This window comes from Triturus cristatus, chromosome 9 (assembly GCF_964204655.1).
Source record: "Triturus cristatus chromosome 9, aTriCri1.1, whole genome shotgun sequence".
NCBI classification, from domain to species: Eukaryota; Metazoa; Chordata; class Amphibia; order Caudata; family Salamandridae; genus Triturus; species Triturus cristatus.
The window spans coordinates 1,075,898,071-1,075,918,328 of record NC_140592.1 but is presented as its reverse complement, the minus strand read 5'-3'; the positions used below and the strand labels follow the sequence as shown (position 1 = coordinate 1,075,918,328).

The window sequence follows — 20,258 nt, the reverse complement described above, 5'->3', positions numbered from 1 at the left end:
AATTTCTAAACTATTCTTCGCACCACCATCTCCATTTTTGGTGATTCTGGGTATTAAGTTATTCGTACCAGTTCTAATAATAGCGGTATCCACTCTCCAGCTCCTGTTATACAAGAAGGAGCTTCTCACATTGTTGAACTATGGTTATCTGTTGAAATGGCAAATACTATCCATCCCGTCCAGTCTAACTGCCAGTTCTAGGATTTACCACCAGAATAGGCCTTGTAGTAATAACATCCAAAGCATATGGAACAGCTTACGGCAATTCCAACTTCTATCCACTTGCACAGGTTTAGCCATTGCTACACAGCTGTTATTTATTTTTGCCCTCGTTTATTGGTGTAAGGATTTGTATTTGGTACCATGTACTTCACTATTTCTTGTTTTAGATGTTCAGTTTACATTGGCATCGCCTCAACATACACGTGACCAAACATCGGTGTGCTCAAGCGACTAAGAAGTGGTATTGTCTTTAGCTGGTAGGATGGAAGGCTCAATCTTGGAGACTCTTAGCACTTCTTTCCTTCCTCTGTCTAAATGAAAAGAGAAAACAACAGTGCAGCTACCATGTATTCCATTTATCCATTGAAGACATTCATGTTGCTATGATGTAAGGCCAACACCGTCCTTGACAGAAGAAAGCCAGGCCAAACCCTCCTATCAGAGAGGTGCTCTCAGGTCAGATTGAACATCTCCAGAGCAGTTCCCACTGACAGTCTTTCTCAAATGAATCTCCATCTGTTATTACACTGTGCCACAGACTAACCATGGACACTGCAGACACTCTCATTGCATTAAGTCACGCTGCCTCTGGATGGATTTAGCTTCAGCCTCCTGGTCATGCACACACCTTGAGGCCAAGAATCAGCCAGGCACAAAGCAAACATCTGTTTTACAACCTATGTCTCAGACACTCTTCCATCTTATGAAACAGCCACAACAACATTATCTCGGAAATAATTTTCAATTTCCAGCCACATATTGCTTCTAAAGAGAGGGATACAATGGCTTAGAAAATGAAATGGATCATTAGTATCTTAATGTAGCAATTCTTCAAAAGTTTAATCTCCAAACTAAAAGCGATATCACATCCACAAACTATTTCTATATATAATTTTGAGGACTATTAGACCTAGAATATTACTAGTAAACAGACAACGGTGGTATGCATTGTATAAATCAGTCAGATCAAAAATTAGAGATCAAACTCATGCATTTTCATTACGGCAAACTGATAACTCCACCTGATCAAATGCCTTTAATATTATTCCTCAACTGGATGAAGGTTAATAGCCCAATCACCTGCTCTTATTTGAACTGCAGCTCCTAATTAACCAGTGGGGTTTTCAAGGAGTAATAGTTATAACCTTCCTGTTTACGTAGGCCAGCCTCTAAAATATAGATAAAGCTATCTCTTAGAGCAGAATCCAAAGACTTAAGGCCTGATTTTGGGTTGACAGCTAAATATACTCCATCACAAACAAGACTGATATCCCGTCCCCCAAACAATAAATCAGTCCCATATTTAACTTGATAGTTATTTTGGCCACCTGCTCTACTAACTTTAAAGACCCAAATGCATCAGGTACCTTTAAATGTGTCGTTGCAGCATTGAGTGTGACTCATATTTCTCTTACTGAAATTAGCTTACTCATTTTGCACAGTCACTGTCACTATCCCATATGCCTTTCATGCAGAATATGAACCAAGTTACTCTGCTCTAAATAGGAAGTGATGGACTTGGCCCTTTTTGCAGGGTCATCCCTGAACTTTTTGCCTTTCTCCTGTATTTTTTCTGACCTGTTGTTGGTGGTTTTATGACTCTGGGCACTTTACCACTGCTGATCAGTGCTAAAGTGCATATGCTTTGTGTGTAAATTATTGTTATGGATTAGTGACTCCATGATTGACTCATCCAAAAAGTCAATTTGCCTTCATTCTTCTGCTCAAGTTCTCTACATTCATTTGAATATATGAGCACATCCAGCTCCTTGTCTTTAGGGCCTACTATCTGTTTCAGACATTACCTTTTTAATAAATTAAGGATAGTGTTAATTGTGTTACAAAGAGTCAATATATTTGGCTTTATTTCAGAATAACGTTGACTGTTAAATTTACATTGTAAAAAGAATGCCTCTGCTATATTCTGCAGTTGCTTTCATTGTTTGAATCCTTACTTTTGGATGACAGCCATTATATGCTCTGTGTAAATTTAATGTTCCTTCTCCCCTGGTTCTGGCCTTCAAACTGTAGGGCTGCTATGACATAAATGCAGGAATATAGGTTGAAAATTGAGTTTAAAACTGCTAATAAAAACCAATATATTCTATGTTTAATTTTGCAGTACAGATTTCAAAGCCCAGTTATATATGATTTAGTGAGTTGACTCTAAAATATGAAATTATATATGTTAGACCATACATATACTTCATGCCTCAATATGCAATCCTGCATGATTTAGCCTCTTGCAGCTTATCTTCGATATAGGAGAGTCTACATTAAACCCTAAATGCAGAATTTGACTTTTTTAGCCATAATTGATATAACAAATAATGAAGATGAAGATATTTTTCATGACACAGACACCTCAAAAGCTGGATCTGATTAGGACTATTAATTATGCTTTTAGTTTTTAAAATATATTTTGCAGAATTTAGGTACGGTGTCATTATGACCTTGTTATAACAACAGCCAGAGCCAGTCAGTCTGGCAACAGTCCACGCCAGAGGTAAAGACTACCCTGGACAAAGGCAGGGGATTAAAAGGCAGATTGTGACGGAATAGACTGTCTGTGGCAGAAAAGGCTTTTGTGCTCATTTGGAGAGCGTCCTTCGAAATAGCTATATCTCCAAGGTAATAGTCTTTAGTAGCCTGGCTGCATGAATGGCCTTTAAAGTAGGCTAGTCTATGCTAGTTGGTAACAAGAGTAGTTGTGGAATAGGAGACAATTGCACTAATTATAGTGACAATTCACCAAATTGGATTTCTCACATGAGGGAATCTGTGAAAAATATATTGTCATAGTGCAGTCTCCCAGGGTAAGGAATCTGTACTACTGTGGTGAGAGGAGGTTTATTAAGCGTGGAATAATGTGATATTTTCCTGCAAGTGACAGAGGTTGAATGTCCTCTGAAAACTCCTGCACAGCTCAGTTTGAGAGTGTTCAAGAATAACAGAGCTGACAAAGTTCCTGCAGCACTGACGTAAAATGGTGGGGGAACTGACCAAATCTGCTTTATTTCTTTTTCTGGAAAGGACTTTCTCTAGGTTTGCAAACCCTAATTTGACCATGGTCCAAGTATTTGCTCTGTGGTCAGTATTGTCTCCCTCCTGTGGAAAATACCTCAAGAAGCCTTGAGTGTTTGGAGCTGAGAGAATCTGTATTCAGAGTTTGGTGAGGATTGATGATAGGATTCTTAGCATATTGAGAATTCTGGCTAGACCGTGATTATTTCTTAGGGTGAGTATACTGCTCTGCACTACTGTGACCTCATCTGGAACCTGTTTTTGAATGTCCAAAGTACCTAGTAACTAAGTTGGGCATGATACATACAGGGAAACAGCCCAATTGCACCTGAAATATTCAGAGGGCACTTGTGGACTTCTTTCCTGTGGAAGTAACCACTTCCTAAAATTCATCTATAAGAACTGGGTCACTAAGGTGCTGATCTGACATTCTCTGGAAGAACTGGGCTGAAGTAGGACTGCAGTTTGGAGTTTGTGTATCTGAAACCTCCATCTTCAAACCAGGAGGTGGCTCTACAATGTGACAAATAAAACCATGTTGAGCCATAGCTGCCAGATGTTACTCATCAGACTCTGAGTTTTTCAAGCTCACAAGAAGTGTTCAGCTGGATCAAGCATCAAAGATATTCAGAACTGAAACTCTCAGCAGAGACAAGCTCCTGGCTTGAATCAGTGGGTCAAATTCTCTTCAAGTAAATGTGTAAGTCAGAAGGTAGACCAGAAACCGAGGTTAGATTGAAAGCTCCTTTGGTAAGTATACAAAGAAAGATTCTGAGAATAGGTCATTTCTTCTTGACCATCAGATCTGCTGGAGTCATCCAAGATGTAATTTCAGTTTGATGAGGGACTCATTATCTATCACAAGTAGGCTCCAATGAAAACAACCCTCCTAGCAAAGTACATGTTATTTGAAAAAAATAAACAGAAGCAAAAATCTAAGTTTGTGAAGACATTTCCCAACCCTTCTTAAAGGCTTTGGCACCGAAGCACTCTCTTAGAGAGATGTTTTATTGCACAAGTAAATCCTCGAAATACTTTAGAGCAGTCAGTGCTGCTTTCTTCAGAATACCTGAGTGCATGATGGTCTTGCCATCTATCAGTGGAAACTCCTCACACAACCCTCTACAGCTACCAGCAGCCGCTGTTCATGGTCAGTTCAGCTGCTTGGGCCTTGGAATACCTTCGAATTTGAACATTCATGTTTTTACTAAACATAACACTTTATGAAGTTTTCTATAGGAATTAATCCTTGTGGACTGGATCACAAAACTGAAACTTTAAAAAGTTCTGAGCAAAGAGATTCAAGTTGATGTGTGGGGAGGGTAGACAATATTTCAGTTTTGCCCTGGCAGGCACTGAAACGTTTTCTTGCAACAGTCAGGAGCGTTTCCTCTTCTTCTGCTGTGTCCCAGTCTGTATGTGGCATGCTGTTCAACCCAGAAACGTTGGTCACAGGAGGGCTAGCATCCCATCAATACATGATACTAAACCGCTCTATATAAAAGTTCCTACACACTTCAAATTTTACGTTAGATTGATCTAGTTCCGGGCTAAGTGGCACTGCAGTTCTCTCATAGTTCTTTGCATGCTAATCTCCCAAAAAGACTGAGCACATTTTTGGGACTAGCATTGCCCATTTCTAAACATTTCAGCAGATTCTACTTCACCATCATCCAGCACACATTTCAGCTGATTCTACTTCAGCATCATCCAGCACACATTTCAGCTGATTCTACTTCAGCATCATCCAGCACACATTTCAGCTGATTCTACTTCAGCATCATCCAGCACACATTTCAGCTGATTCTACTTCAGCATCATCCAGCACTATTTCAAGGAACAATTCTGGCCAGTGAAATGACTGGTCTTCCTGGAAACAATTGTTGGAAAGTGTCATCATGATTTATTTAGTGAATTCCTGGGAGGGCATGCTAGAGAGAAGCCCTCATTATGTCTTCCCAATGACTAACCCAAAGCTTAAATGGAGACCCTGGGCTGAGGTGACATATGTTTTTCCTTTACATAGGAAGTGACTCAAGAGAGTGCCATGATTGAACAATAGTGCAAGAGGCATGGTGGATTCCTGCAGAGGATTCAAATCTAGAAATAAATGTGTTAGTCAGAAGTTCTTGATCTGAGTATGCACTGAGGCAAATGCTGGAGAAGGTATGGAGGAATAAGACCAGATGTTGTCATTTTATGTTGCAGTTTGCTGTGGGTCATAAGAGTTAAGGTGTGTATTGAAAGCATCTGGAAGGCAATGGGAGAGCAATTGTAGCGGCTGCACAAATACACCACATAACCAGCACCTTGAGAGAGAAACCACATTTTCTGGGATGCATTACCCATCCTTTGTTGTTAATCCATGGCCTAGATTTTGGACAGAGAGAGATTAAGTGGTTTCCCTATAATTAGTGATGATTAACTCCTGCTCACTGCCCTCATCACTACACCAGTCCATTTGCCACTAATGCACTCAGTCATACTTGGATACATGCTTGGGCGCTGGAAAGAAGGGTGTGGGGAGTTCTGCAGGACCCTCATCAATAATCTATGCTTGGCCGCTGGGAATAAGGGTGTGGGGAGGGCTGCAGGACCCTCATCAATAATCTATGCTTGGCCGCTGGAAATAAGGGTGTGGGGAGGGCTGCAGGACCCTCATCAATAATCTATGCTTGGGCGCTGGAAATAAGGGTGTGGGGAGGGCTGCAGGACCCTCATCAATAATCTATGCTTGGCCGATGGAAATAAGGGTGTGGGGAGGTCTGCAGGACCCTCATCAATAATCTATGCTTGGGCGCTGGAAATAAGGGTGTGGGGAGGGCTGCAGGACCCTCACCAATAATCTCCCTAGTGTCCAGAAGGTGAGTGGGCAATAAGGATGCCTTTAAACTGTGGGTTTATCTTGTCACATTTACTGCCCATTCAAAGCAAAGGTCAAATATCAGGCCATGTTGTCTGAAAAAGTGCTGCTTATTCAGAAACTGGTGTGTACGTCTATTTCTCTGACTGCAGAGGGAGGGGGTTTTATAAAAGTGATCTAGGTGACAATCCTGCTGGGGTACAGGAGGTGAAAGGAATGGCTATAGGATGTCAGTTGTTTTCTAACACACAAAAACCATTAAATAACAGTAAATTAACTATACACATATTTCAAATTATATCAGCAATTAGGAATGCACACATGAAGCACATTTTGGGGAATTCTGAAATGAGATGGAAATAAAGACTTTAATAGGATTAAAACAAATCAAGGCACTTTACTTGGTGATGCGCAAATAGTAAATATTAGCTGAAACCCGTTTTTGCGCTATATAATTTTAACAGTAAAACTGGATGTCTATGGAAATGTAGTGGCCATTTTAATGGAAAATGTGCTGACTGTAAATGACAGTGTGCTTCGTCACCAGGGCTTCAAAATGCACCCCCAGCTACATACCACACCCTTACCACTCTCCTGCTGAATGGACGTGGCACATTTGCTACACTCGTTTATTTTTGTGTGATGCTTGACTTTTTCACAATCCCTATGACTTCAGTGGTGTAACGTTAATGGCAGCACCCCCAATCTGAAAATTGTTCCAGACGCACTTGGCAAATGTGAACGATTATCACTGCCTAGTGGAGTAAAATTGCAGGGCTTTACCTCTGACCATTCGAAGCAACTTCTAAAGCCCTTCTGCCCAGCCCTATGCCTCTTGCTACTCAAAATATCGCTTCCAATTCGAAGAACGTCATTTCGTATTTTATTGACTGATAACTGACATGATCATTTTTACACACATTGGAGCGAAAAGTCAGTGTGCAGCGGCACAGTGGATGTACTGCCCCTTCAAGTAGTATACTTGCATGATGTACTAAGTGGAGAGGGGAGAGGATGTGGTCCGTCGGCTAAACTGCCGACGTTGGTGCCAGCCGCGGTCGGTAGTAGGAGTATCTGCAGGGCGGTGACGTGGGGAGGGGGAGGTGCAGGGTGGGGGGTAGTAAACTATGGATTACGGAGGTTTACAGATAAATTAACATATCAATTAGTAAAAACGAATTTCATTGCGTGCACTGCATCGCATTTGGGGATGCAGTGCACGCAACGAAATTCGTTTTATTAATTTATATGTTAACTTACCTGTAAACCTCCGCAATCCATAGTTTACTACCCCCCACCCTGCCCCTTCCCCTCCCCACGTCACCGCCCTGCAGTTACTCCTACTACCGACCGTGGCTGGTTGGTGCTGGAAACCACAGTTCGAGCCTCGAGGTCGCGTCCAGACCTTTTGATTCTGGGCAAATCACTAAGGGGCATATTTACAACGAGGCGATAAAAAATTATCGCCGCTTTAGCGTCCATTTTCGGCCGAAAAGCGGAGATAATTTTATCGTTATATTACCAAGTTCACGCTAACGTGTGAAACCTTGCTTTAGCGTGGGGATTTCTAACGCCCAGCTTTGCATGTCTAATGAGATGCAAAGTGGGCGTACCTGACATGATAGGAGAAATGTCGCTAAGCGACATTTCTCCTATCATCAAGCCCCACGCTATGTAGCATAGCGTCAGGAAAAGTAGCGATAACACCTGTTATCCCTACTTTCCTAACACCTGCTTCAGGACTGACTTAGCCATGATATCCTATCGAAGGTGGATAGCATGGCTAAGTTTGTGAGTCCCTATCAACTAGCTAGCGTGAGATTATCGCTGGGTTTCCAGTGATAATCTCACGTTAGCCAGTTAGCGCTAGGATTTTTATCGCCGATGAGATAAGCGTTGATAATAGCATGCTATCTCAGCGATAAAAATCGGCGCTAGCCGGCGATAATTATCCGAGCGCTAAGTGCGCTCAGCGATATTTATCGCCGGTTGTTGTTGATATGCCCCTATATTTCCTCGTGCCTGAATGTGTAATGTAAATACGGTGCTCGCGCTATATAAATATGCAAAAAAAAAAGAAAAAAAGGCGGAGCACCTTAGTCACGCATTGCGGAACCGAAATAATGTCAAGGTTGGTACAGCTCATGTAAAGGTTTAATTCAAGGCAATGTATCCACCGGTGGGTATTGAAGTTACGCTCTATTATATTTAAAGTCTAATACCTGTCCGGAAACGCAGACAATAATATTTCGAACAAAGAACATTCGATCTATCCATGGGTATTGTGTGTGTTATGAATGTGTTGCTCTGTGTAGTTGAAACGGAGTCAGGAATGGACGAAGTGTAATAGCAGAGATGCTCACGGCAGTCATTCTAGCGCCAAGGCATTGCACGGCAGTCATTCTAGCGCCAAAGCATTGCACGGCAGTCGTTCTAGCACCAAGGCATTGCACAGCAGTCATTCTAGCGCCAAGGCATTGCACGGCAGTCATTCTAGCGCCAAGGCATTGCACGGCAGTCATTCTAGCGCCAAGGCATTGCACGGCAGTCATTCTAGCGCCAAGGCATTGCGGACCAAAAGCGCACACATTACTGTTTCTGGATTGTGTTGCTTTTTAAGCTCATATCATGGTTTCTTTTTCATCGAAATTGTTGCCTTGTGTTTTGCGTCTGTGTCATTCACCCTCATCCTGACGTTGCTACCCCCGGCCCCTTGTACGTCTCTTTCAACTTCCTAATTGAAATGGATACCCCGCTTCATCAGCCTCCTTGCTCCGAATGCAGGCTTTATTGTATAGATGCTCTTTAATGCTTAAGTGCTTGGTTCATATCTCTGGGGCATTATAGGCAGCCACAAAAGAGCAGACTGAAATCCAGGCTCATTATCAAACTGCAGCAAGTCAAATGGAAAATTTTAGGCCAGCTTCCTTGGACAATAGGTCGATAAAGTAGACGGCCATTTTCTGCAAAGAGAAAAGATAAAAAGCATCTGCTCGCTGCTGGTGATGTGCGGGTTTACGTGCGTTCAGCTGGGGCTCGAGCACAATAAAGTACCTGCTTTTCCGCCGCATTTGTGTTCAATTTTTCTCAGTGTGTCTGTGTTTTATTGGATTTGGAGCGTCGCTATAGTTCAGACCAGTTATTCTTTGCCACACAGAGACCCAGAGGTGCCATAATCAAATGTCGCAATTGTTTCAAAATCACTGCAGCGCTGTTTAACAAACCCGATCAGACCGTGCCGCCAAGTTCACCATACAATGTTTGTCCATGCATACTGCAGACACAATCTGGATTCCGGAACGGCGAGGCATCTGGTTAAGTGGTGTACTAAGGGAGTCCTGGGATCTACTGCTACATGGAATAATGGCCACCTGCCACTGGTGGGAAGTAAAACAGGCACGTGAGCTCGTGCCCATGGGCCTCGGTGCCACGGCAGATGCCTCGCTGTTGATGGCTGCTCCTTATCTGCGCCATATTTCATCAGTGTCAGAAAAAAGTCTCCAATTCCGTAGCGCATGATTAGAAATTGGATATATAGGGGCAGATTTACAAGCCCCTTGCGCCGCCAGTACATCACTTTTTGTGAGGTATCAGTGACACATTTAACTGCTCCATATTTACAAGGACAGGAAAAGCCACCCTGCGTGGCTTTTCCTGTCCTTGTAAATATGGCCCCTTTGCACGCAGCACTTTGCGTGAAAGGGGTGTTTCATGAGTGTTGCTGTGGGTGTTCCCACGCAACACCCATGGAACCAGACAAGTTTCCAGATTTACGAGGAATCGTGAATCTGGAAATGCGTGTGAATGCTACGCCTTCCCAGGGGAGGCGTAGGGAGGCGCAACGAGGAGAAATGTATTCATTTGTCCTCGTTTTCATTTCCTCTTTCTATGCGTGCTGCAGCACGCACAGAAAGAGGAAATCACCTCTATTGATTGTTTATGTACAGGAAGGGTTCCCTTCCTGCTCATAAACAATCATTGAAACAATGACATTTTTTAACTTCTATGTGTGCTAATGGAGCACACATGGAAGTTGAAAAACGGCATTTCAGATTGTTTTTGTGTAGGAAGGGAACCCTTCCTGAACAAAAATAATCTCCCCACAATGCAGGCATCCTTGCTCCATGGTGCAAGGGTGCCTGCGCTGGGGCACGGCAACAGTTTGTGCGCCAGCGCAGGGGGAAGGCACAGAGAAACAACATATTGTTGTAAGTATGTTGCATCCCTGTGCTTTGAAAGTGACTCAGTGCGGCGCAGCCAAATGGCTTGCGTTCCGCACTGAGCCACTTTCTTGTAAATCTGCCCCATATTATATATGCAGATGCATAGAGTGTAACATTCTAGTTAATACCATTGTTGAGTGTGGGCATGCGCCGGCCCATGACTCGCTCAACTATGGTAACAAATAAAATATCATATTTAGTGCATCTGCATATACAGTTTATGCCATGTCATTTGTTCATGCGTATTTGTTTTAACAAAGGTATTTAACCAAAACTAGGACGAAGGAGGTTAAATATGGGCAGCAATGTAAAACCTCATTGGAAAGATATCCTGACTATTGTGAGAGTTATTTTCCTCTTGTAAAGTCATTTGTTACATGCAATCTGTGAGGCAATAAAACCCTTTTGCTGTGTTGTGGTAATAAACGTGAACTGACCTTTGCACTGTGATATTAAATGTGTAACTCTGCCATTATTACTACAGTTGTTCTAAGCAGTATGTGTTAGTGGCAATATTTAATTTAACTGCTAGTGCATGAATATTGTTCAGTGCATGCCCAACCATTGCCGGAAGATTGAGTCTGATATTCTAGATTGTATAAATAAGCAATAAGGACTAGAACCATGGAAACAGAATGACAAACTCGGTCTGGCCAGGAGCCAGGGATTTGGAAACAAAAGCACCAGCTAGCTACCTCTCCTAGCAACAATAAGAACGAGAGAGTCAGGCATCTCCTATGTATTTGTTTTACTGAATTAGGTCGCACATTGTTGAGAAAAGTTACATAAATGATGGAAAAAAGAGATATGAATCTGGTTGTCTGAATCAATCTTAACCACTTGGAATTGCTATGGTTAGCAATACATTCACATGTTAATTGTATTAGCAAAAAGGAGTTATGCATACTACACTCACATTCCAGCATAGCAGGCCTTTGGCTAAATGGACTTCATCCAGTGGTCTGTTAAAATATCATTCACATGTTCCTTTCTCACACCGCAAAATATAGCACGGGACAGTGGATCAACCCACTTTATTAATTTGCTCCCTCAGTGACTGTGAAAAGCTAATGCAAATGTTTCACAACACAATAGTTTCTTTCACCTCAGCAACAAAGCAGGATCAAAGTTTGTGTGTGTTTTAAAAAATGCTCTTGTTTGCGTGACATAGGAGTGGAAAAACATGAAAACAAATTAGCAACCACACTGGCTTGCCAAAGTCACACCTACGGGTTCTGCTAATGCTTGCATTAGATTGCCTTTTCGGAATTGGACCAAACATATGCAGACAGTTCCAGATCCATCGACCTGAGAATACAGAAGAAATCCACCCGATTCCTGCTCCAAATTGCAACCTGTGCCTGTACGTTTACAATAATTCAATTGAGCTTTAAGAAATCCTTTTATAACACAACAAATATATTTTGTAGAGTGCATGCTTATAAATCTCTTGGCTTCAATGACAGATAATTGATGTTCAGGGATGGAGTGGGACAAAAAATAAGCCCAGGCACCAAAGTAAATGAGGCCCACATTCGCAAGGCAGACAGCTAAAAAAAAGTGGTGATACCATGGAAATCAACAGTGAAACCTGGCCCACCTGGCCATGAAACCAGCCCAAGACTGCTAAAAAACCAGCCCACACACAGGGCCGTTTCTACCATTAGGCAAGACTAGGCGGCCGCCTAGGGTGGCAAAAGGGCTAGGGCTGTAAAAGGGGGATTTAAAAAAAATTTTTAACCTACGAAAGTAAAGCTAGGCGGCCACCTAGTCTCGCCTAATGGTAGAAACGGCCCTGAAGGGGAACGACAAGGTGGGTATTTGTGCAAAAGAAAACGTAAGCCACACAAGCTAACTAGCTGCTTCGTAGCTTAGCAACGGCAAACTGAGTTGCCCTACATCAGACTAAAGGGACGTAGCTCTATGGTGACAAACGCGCAAAGTGGTATGTATACTCCGAGGCCATCTTGGACTAGCTTTGCATAGTTTGATGTGAGAGTTTCAAATTTAGTATGCGTAGGGGAGAGGGTTTTCCACTGTTAGGCCTTATTAGCCTTCACTAGCTGCCTAAGCGTTATTATAACTGCTTCTGCAAATTAAATTGTAGGTCAGTGCACCTTTTTCTGCACTTTATTTTGACATCTAATTCTATTTCATTTTTCTTCCGGACGAATAAAACTTACTATTGTATTTCTCAAACATTAGCGCTAGCATACTTAGAAAAAAAAAGGTAATTGGCGTAACACCTGTTTTAAAATACAGCAACAAATCACTCATTTCAAGATGGTGACCACACATATACACTACTCGGGCAACTCTGCGAGCCCCAGAATATTTCCGCAGAATTTCAGACTAAGAGGGGGTAAACGCGATTCCTGGGTTCGGGGAGAGAATGGGGTTTGCGGGGCCAGGGCACGTCAGAGAACTGTAGTGAAAGTGAACTTAGTTTATCATCTTCCGCTCGGAATACTGTGCCTGTTCTTCCTGCCCTCGTACCTGAATGTGTACAATAGAGTCAGACGTCTCGGATAGCACTGAGCTCTCCCTCATCGACAGGCATATCACTAGGTATGTAACGGTTGCTCGTCCTGCAACAATTCACTGCAGAGTTTAATGAAAACCTGCTTTGTCTTTCCACCCCACAACTCCCTTTGTTCAGCCCTTAGACCGACCCTAGTTGAACGATTAAAAACGGTTATTGTTCTCTTTCGGAATTCTGGGCTGAAATATCGGCAGCTCAGTGAACTTTGTGCCTGTTGTCATAATTGTAGGCTGTCCGTGCATAACAGAAATGAATGTGTCCTCATGAGGAAGACAATTTTTCACATTCTACAGCCTAATTAGTGTGTGTCTTGTGAATGGAAAAGCTTGTTTTACTGGTCCTCTGATGGTGGGAAGCTTACACTCTTTCTGTACAAATTGAAACTGCTCTATGAAGATCATTTTTGTGTCCATTACTATTTCACCATCTTATGAAAAAAATAAAGGTCATATTTGTTGGAAAATGGCTGTCTCTGAAGGGTCTCCCCAAATGTTTTGCCTTCCTCTGCCTATTCTTCTGACCCTCTCTTTGTTGGCCTTAGGACTCTGAACACTTTACCACTGCTGCCCAGTGATAAGTGCATATGCTTCTCCCCTAAATATGGTTAAATTGGTTTATCCACAATTGTGATATGTACTGTATCTGTAAGTCCCTAGTAGAGTGCACTAGCTGTAGCCAGGGCTTTCACGTTAAATGCTAACAGTGGGCCTGCAGCACTGATTCTGCCATTTACACAAGTAGCCCTTTAAACATGTCTCAGGTCTGCCACTGCAGAGCCTGTGTGTGCAGTTTACTGCCATTTCAACTTGGTATTTAAAGCCCTTTGTCAAGCCATAAACTCCTCTTTTACTGCACCTAAGCCGCCACCGCTAAAGTAGGCCCTTGGTAGAACATAGGGCAGGGTGCTGTGTAAGTAAAAGGTAGGACATGTACTTTTAAGTTTTGCATGTCTTGGTAGAGAAAAATACCTACATTCATGTTTCATTATTGTGAGGCCTACTACTCTTATAGGTTAACGTTGGCAATTCCTCATTACACTTTCAAGCTGTAATTCCTGATTGGAAAGGTGTGGCTCTATCATGTTTTATATATTTGGAATATTATTGATAAATCCTCTTTACTGGTAAAGTTGGATTTAACATTACTCTTTTAGAAATACCACCTTTAGAAAGTTGGTATCCCTCTGCTCTTAAAGCTCTGTGTGCCTGCACCCTGTATCCAATACACGTCTGGGGTGGGTGACAGCTTGACTTTGTGCATTCCCTCTAGATAGCCACACACAAAGGAAGATTAGGTGTGTCTGAGGGCCCATCTGCATCCTGATGGCTCATCCTGGGCAGGATGGGAGGAGCTAACACTCACACCTAAAACAGCAGTGTCCAGTCCCCACACAAAGGATTGATTACCCCCCTGTAGTAAGTCTGGAGCCAGGGCTGAAAAGAAAGGGCTTATGTGCACTTCAAAGACCCTTCTTTAAAGTCACCCCAACTGCAACGGCACAACTGGGTATAAGTACTGGGTCTCTGACCCACCAAATCATATGCTTCTAAACCTGTAAAGAACCTCTGTCAAAAGGACTGCTGTATTGCTACAAAGACTGTTACTATGCTGGACTTCTACTCTGGAAGAATTGCTTTCTGCTGCGCTGCCCTGCTGCCTGCTGCTCTCTGACCCTGCTGAGGAAGAGCTAGACTCTGTTTTGAACCCGGAGTGATCTCCTAGGGCTTGTTCGCTTGTCTACTGTTACTTGAGACTAAGGGATATCAAGCTCTTATCAGCTGCTAATGTTTCTGGTTCATTAGGAGAGGAGCTGCTTGCTCTAGTTGAACTGACACATCTCACACAGTGATCTACCAGACCAGCCCATCGGGTGCTGCCTGATTTCTGTATAGACCAGCGCAACTCTGCCGATGTTTAGTCTTACCCAAAGGAACACTGCTCATTTTATCATCCTCAGAACAGTGGAAGATTTGGGATTCAAACCCTTCACCAAGTGATCAACACTGATATCTGCAGTGGATGCTTTCCCTGGCATCTGGGGCTTACATAGCCATAATTTAGATATTTTTTGATGCAATTGATATTATAAACTTTACCATTTTTTATATTCATATAAATTTATTGTGGAGAATGTTTGGTACAATACCAATATTAACACAATCATCACATAATATGTCAACTAGGTAATGCCTTATTTGTCTAAATGTCTCAGTACCCTGATGAAACTACCCTCACACAAGGGTATCTTACCTGCGTATACCCATCACTGGTATAGCCATTTATATTAGCTATATGGTAGAATGCTGTATGAGGTAAAACTTAAATAGTTAAATAAATAAATAAACTACCTACTGGCAGTTGCCAGACGGTAGTTATAGTTAGAACCTAGTTTCCATAGGAAGAGCATTTTTTCATTTGCCAGTAACATTGGCACAGTTCCAGGGGTGCTTAAAAGTCAGTTTTCCCCATGTTAAATTGCCATAGGACCTTCAGACAAGGCTACAGCCCGAACTGCAGAACTGAATTACACCAAAGTTGGCTGGAAGGTAGATGTTGGTCCAAGGAAGTGCCTTTTCATGAATTGGTGTAAATCTGTTCAGTAGTTTCGGAGTTATTTAAAAGAAATTTCCAGTTGCATGTATAGGAATGCCGTGGATCCGCATCCTCTCCCAATCTTGTGCTGAGATCTGACGGACTGCCAACACTTCAAACCAGAAAGTGTTGGCAGTCATCTTGGGACTTGGTTAAACCAAGTCATAGGAAAAAACATTTAAAAACGAAAAGTGGGCAGGGTAGGAACAATCTGACTCCCAGGGCCTTTTGGGGAGGCCCCACAGAGACCCAGCAGTGCTAAAAAGGCATAAAAAAAAATTCTTTTGGCGGGAGACACGCTGGATCTACCATTTCTGCCAACATTTTTTTTTAAATGAAGCATAGTCTTCGGCACTTTGTTAGTAATTAGACCCCGGATGGGCCAGGTCCTGGGGGCAGTTTACAGTAATTGGAGGGGGGCATACACCCCCCTACTAGGGCTTCCAAATGCCCTTGGGACCACCACCTTCCCAGGGCTTGCTTTGTTTTAAAATGGGGGGAGGAACATACAGCCTCTCCCGAAGCCCCCCACCTCCCCAGGGCTTTACTTTTTTTTAAAAGCAGGGTCCACGTAGTCCCCCCACAGCTCTGGGGCCACCACCTCCCCGGGGCAAAATAGAATAATTAAGGGGGTCTATCGCGGCCCCCCAGCTTCAGAGGCCACCACCTCCCTGGGGCTAAATTCATGGAGCCATAGATGGCCCTGGGGACTGCCACCCCCAGGGCCTTCTCCAGCAATGACTTGGGGTGCCCACTCCCGGGACAGTGCCGTTTGCTATGGCTTGGCAGTAGCACTGCTCCTGCCCAGTCATAGCAAACACTACTCTGTTTCCAGCAAGTGAGAGCAGAAAAAATACTCTTGCTTGCTGAAAGCAGAGCAAAATTGCTTTTAGTCAGAGGGAGCTGCATGTTCAGCAGCTACCTCTGTCCAAAAGCAATGCCGGCTCCCGCAGGATCCAACAAAATTGACTGGGTGCCCTGGGTGGGACCAGGGTACCAAGTATAGGGGGCAGGCCCGGGGGATGGGGTCTCTGGACCTAAAAGTGGGTCGGGAGGGGGCAGCCCCACCCTCTCATTTAAAAAAAAAAAAGGGGCAGGCCCTGGGGATGGGGTCATAAGCAGTGCATTGCACGGCACAAGTTATAGTTAGCGCAGCTAACTATACCTGTTGAATTACACTGGTTTTGCATGCGTGAAACCTGAACCTATCTATAATGTCCCTGTAACCTTTGGTTTTTCAATGAATAAATATATGTGTTGTATTGGAAGGTCACAATGTTGTAGTGGAAGTACTTTAAAGAAGTGCAAAGAGACTCTTAAACTTAATTATTTGCTTTTTGGCTATGTCCATGCTATACAAATACCAACTACATTTGTGTATATATACATGCAGACTTGCTTACATATAATGTTCCTTATTTAATGTCTAGCTGCCAAAATTACAAATCAAAGTAGGAATATCAATTTGAAAGCATAACCACATGTTTTCCCTATGGTATAGCTATTGTGTCAGCCTCATAAGTAATTCACTTAAACAAGGTAACCTTGCCCAAGGCATGTTGTCAAGCTGTTTTCTCTATTTATAGCATGGCTCAATTATGGGGAGCTTTCCCTGAAGAGTGTGTTCAATACACTGGTTATGTTCCTTCATTTAATCTGCATGAAAGTGTCAGATGCTTTGAATAGTGATGGTAAATCTTTCTAACTTTGTAATTGACATCTGTGGATGAACAGTCTCTAACACTAAAGTGCTTTTCTAGTCAGGCTACACAAGCATACTAGATTATGTGTGGTGCATGTTTTAAAGAGTATACAAGAGGTTCCTAGGAGTTCAGGCAACGCATTAATAGTTGGTTGTAGTTTTGATTCAGGGAGCCTAATGCTCCAGTAGCATTTTACTACAGGTAGGTCTGAGGGGTGAAATGTGCAGAAAGTAAGCTTGGACACCTTTGTCCTTTGGGTTGTATTTGAATTGATGCGATGTGATTCCAAAGGCTGATCAGGGGAGCACAAGTCGTAAACAAATCATTGTAAAACTTGTACTGTGTGGGATCATTAGCAGCAAGTTACATTTGAACACGCATAATGATCACGTCCGGTCTTGAGAATGAATACAAATTTTCCAATTATCATAATGAACAGTCTGTATTCTGTTAAGGGCAAAGAGGACACCATTATTCCACCTTCTCCTACATGTTTTTCCTATTGATAATGATGTATGCCATTAGTGATTTGGGTGGTGTTCGGTTTGTAACATTTCTCCTTTTTGATAGATTAGTATGCGAAACACAGTAAAGAAGATAAGTAGGTTAGAAGAGGAGGATCTGTGAATTGCATTAAAGAGATGGGGATAATGTTCTTCCATTCATCACTTTGTCAAAGTGAAAGGAAATGGTGTGAACAACAATGAATGAAGGCCAGGGTGCATTATATAACAAAACCTCACCTTCCAATCACATAAGCTAATATGTTTAGATCAGGCAATCAATCTGTATAGTACAAAATGTCATGATTTTCATTTTTCCATTTTGCTTCATTATTTATATACACTTTATTAATCTGTTAATTTTATTCAATTTTCTAAGCAGTGGCGGATCCCCTGAGTAGGTGTTTCAGACCCCCAGGTGTCCCTGGACCACAGGTTAAGAACGTCTGCATTACATTCTTTTGCCAAGTGTCAGTGCACACCTGTAATAAGAAAATGTAGTCACATATAGCAGCTAATTACAAATGAGTTGGGGCAATCCAGCACATGTGTGCCTCCCTACTCTGCCCTGTATGAACTTTACTTCTCATTGTGAGCCATTTGGGCATGTTAGCATTGCCCCAGGTACCTCTATGGCGTCACAGTGACAAGGAGAGGCCATGCCATGAAGATCAGATAAATACTCTAGCTTTCCCATCCTCTTATACTAACAGGAGAGGGCATGCATGTCAATCTAATCTGCAGCCTTTCACTGACATGATTAACATGTCGCACACATCTTCACTGGCCTAGCTGACTTACTCTCGTTGGCCCAGATCTCACCAATCTCGGGGAATTACATCCACTCAATTCTAACTGACAATAAACTTACAGAAGATCCAAAGATGGATGATAACTCACCTGGGCCCGTATAATATATCAGGTGTACTTTTCATGTTTGCGCCATGGCACACCTTTAAACAGGGAAGCAAAAATTTACAGTACACCAGATTAGAATGAAGGGGCTGCTCTGAGGGCAGCCATATACTCAGGGTTGCCGTGGGAGCAGTGCATTCAGTGGATTATGGAGTGGCTGCTTAAATGAGCCACTCCGTGTTTTACTGTGCAGGTGGCTCCACTTGAACTGTATTGAGGGGGCAGGAATACCACTGTATGTGGGTGCAGTTCACGCATTCAGGAGTCATTCCAGGTACCAGTATCTGCGGGCCAGCCTGAACCTGACACCATCATACTGCCACAGGTCGGGCCAGGGGCGACGTTGAGTGTATTTCCTTCTATCTCTGCTCCGGACTCCCTGGCTCTTATGGGCAATTTAAAATCAGGTTCTCCTCTCGACCCATGCCCTGCTAAGTTTTTGGCGAAAGTTGCGGAGGTGATCAATCCGTTGGCCAATCCGCTTTTAAATCTTTCGCTGAGGCTTGGGGTGGTTCCGCAGGCCTGGAAGCAGGCGATGGTGATTCCATTGCTTAAAAAATCTGGTCTAGATCCGAAGGCCCCGGCTAATTATAGGCCCATCTCTCTGTTGCCGGCCCTCACGAAGATTCTGGAAAAGCACGTCCATGGCGTGCTCTCCAACTTTCTTGAATCTAATGAGATCCTGCACGCCTCCCAATCGGGCTTTCGTCCCCATCTCAGTACCGAGACTGCGCTCCTGGAGGTCTCGGAAACCATTAAAGAGGTTCTGGACTCTGGGGGCAAAGTCATGCTGGTGATGCTAGATCTGTCGGCGGCGTTCGACACCGTTCCCCATGATGGTCTTCTCGTTAGACTTTTCGAGATTGGTCTACGGGGGACGGTGTTCGACTGGTTTTCCTCTTTCCTAGCCGGCCGCCGTCAGTCGATCTGGGCCCCGCCGGATTCCGCCGTGATGCCGCCTCTGGGAGTCGGGGTCCCTCAGGGCTCTATTTTGAGCCCGACCCTCTTTAACATCATTATGACCCCATTGGCGGCGTTGGTGGAGTCGCATGGTGCCCAGATCGTATCTTATGCGGATGACACCCAGCTCCTCGTCTCTTGTAAGAGAGGAGGCGACTTTGATGGGGAGAGCATTCGGGATTGCCTTGGGGCTGTTTTTCACTGGTTCCATCTAAACAGCCTTAAGTGCAATTCCGACAAGTCTGAAGTACTGTTCTTTGGGTGCGATACAGAGCCAGATTGGCAGACCTGGTGGCCACGGGATATGTTCCCTCCGTCCTGCTCCTCTCAGGTTGCTAAGAATCTGGGGGTGAAGATGGATAACAGGCTTACCTTAAAATCCCAGATCCTGGGGGTGTCGGGCATTTGCTTTGGCATCCTCAGGATGCTGCGGAGGTTTCTTCCTCTGTTATCAGTGGATCACAGGGCGCTGACTGTCCAGGCTCTGATTGGGTCCAGGTTGGATTACTCTAATGTTCTCTACCTGGGCCTCCCAGAGTATTTATTGCAGCGGCTTCAAGTGGTACAGAATGCCGCTGCAAGGGCAATTTTTGGCCTTAGCAGGCGCTCAAGGGCCTCGGGCCTGTTAGCAACTTTACACTGGCTGCCCATTCGTAAGAGGATTGCCTTTAAGGCGCTGACCTTGGCTTACAAAGCTCTCCATAAGGAGGG

At 43.5% G+C, this 20,258-nt stretch overlaps 1 protein-coding gene across 3 annotated transcripts in view; it reads left to right on the top strand.

Moving 5' to 3' along the window:
* LRFN5 (leucine rich repeat and fibronectin type III domain containing 5) overlaps positions 1-20,258 on the top strand; it is a 1,003,469-nt gene that overhangs the window by 518,548 nt on the left and 464,663 nt on the right. The gene's annotated exons all lie outside the window — the stretch shown is intronic.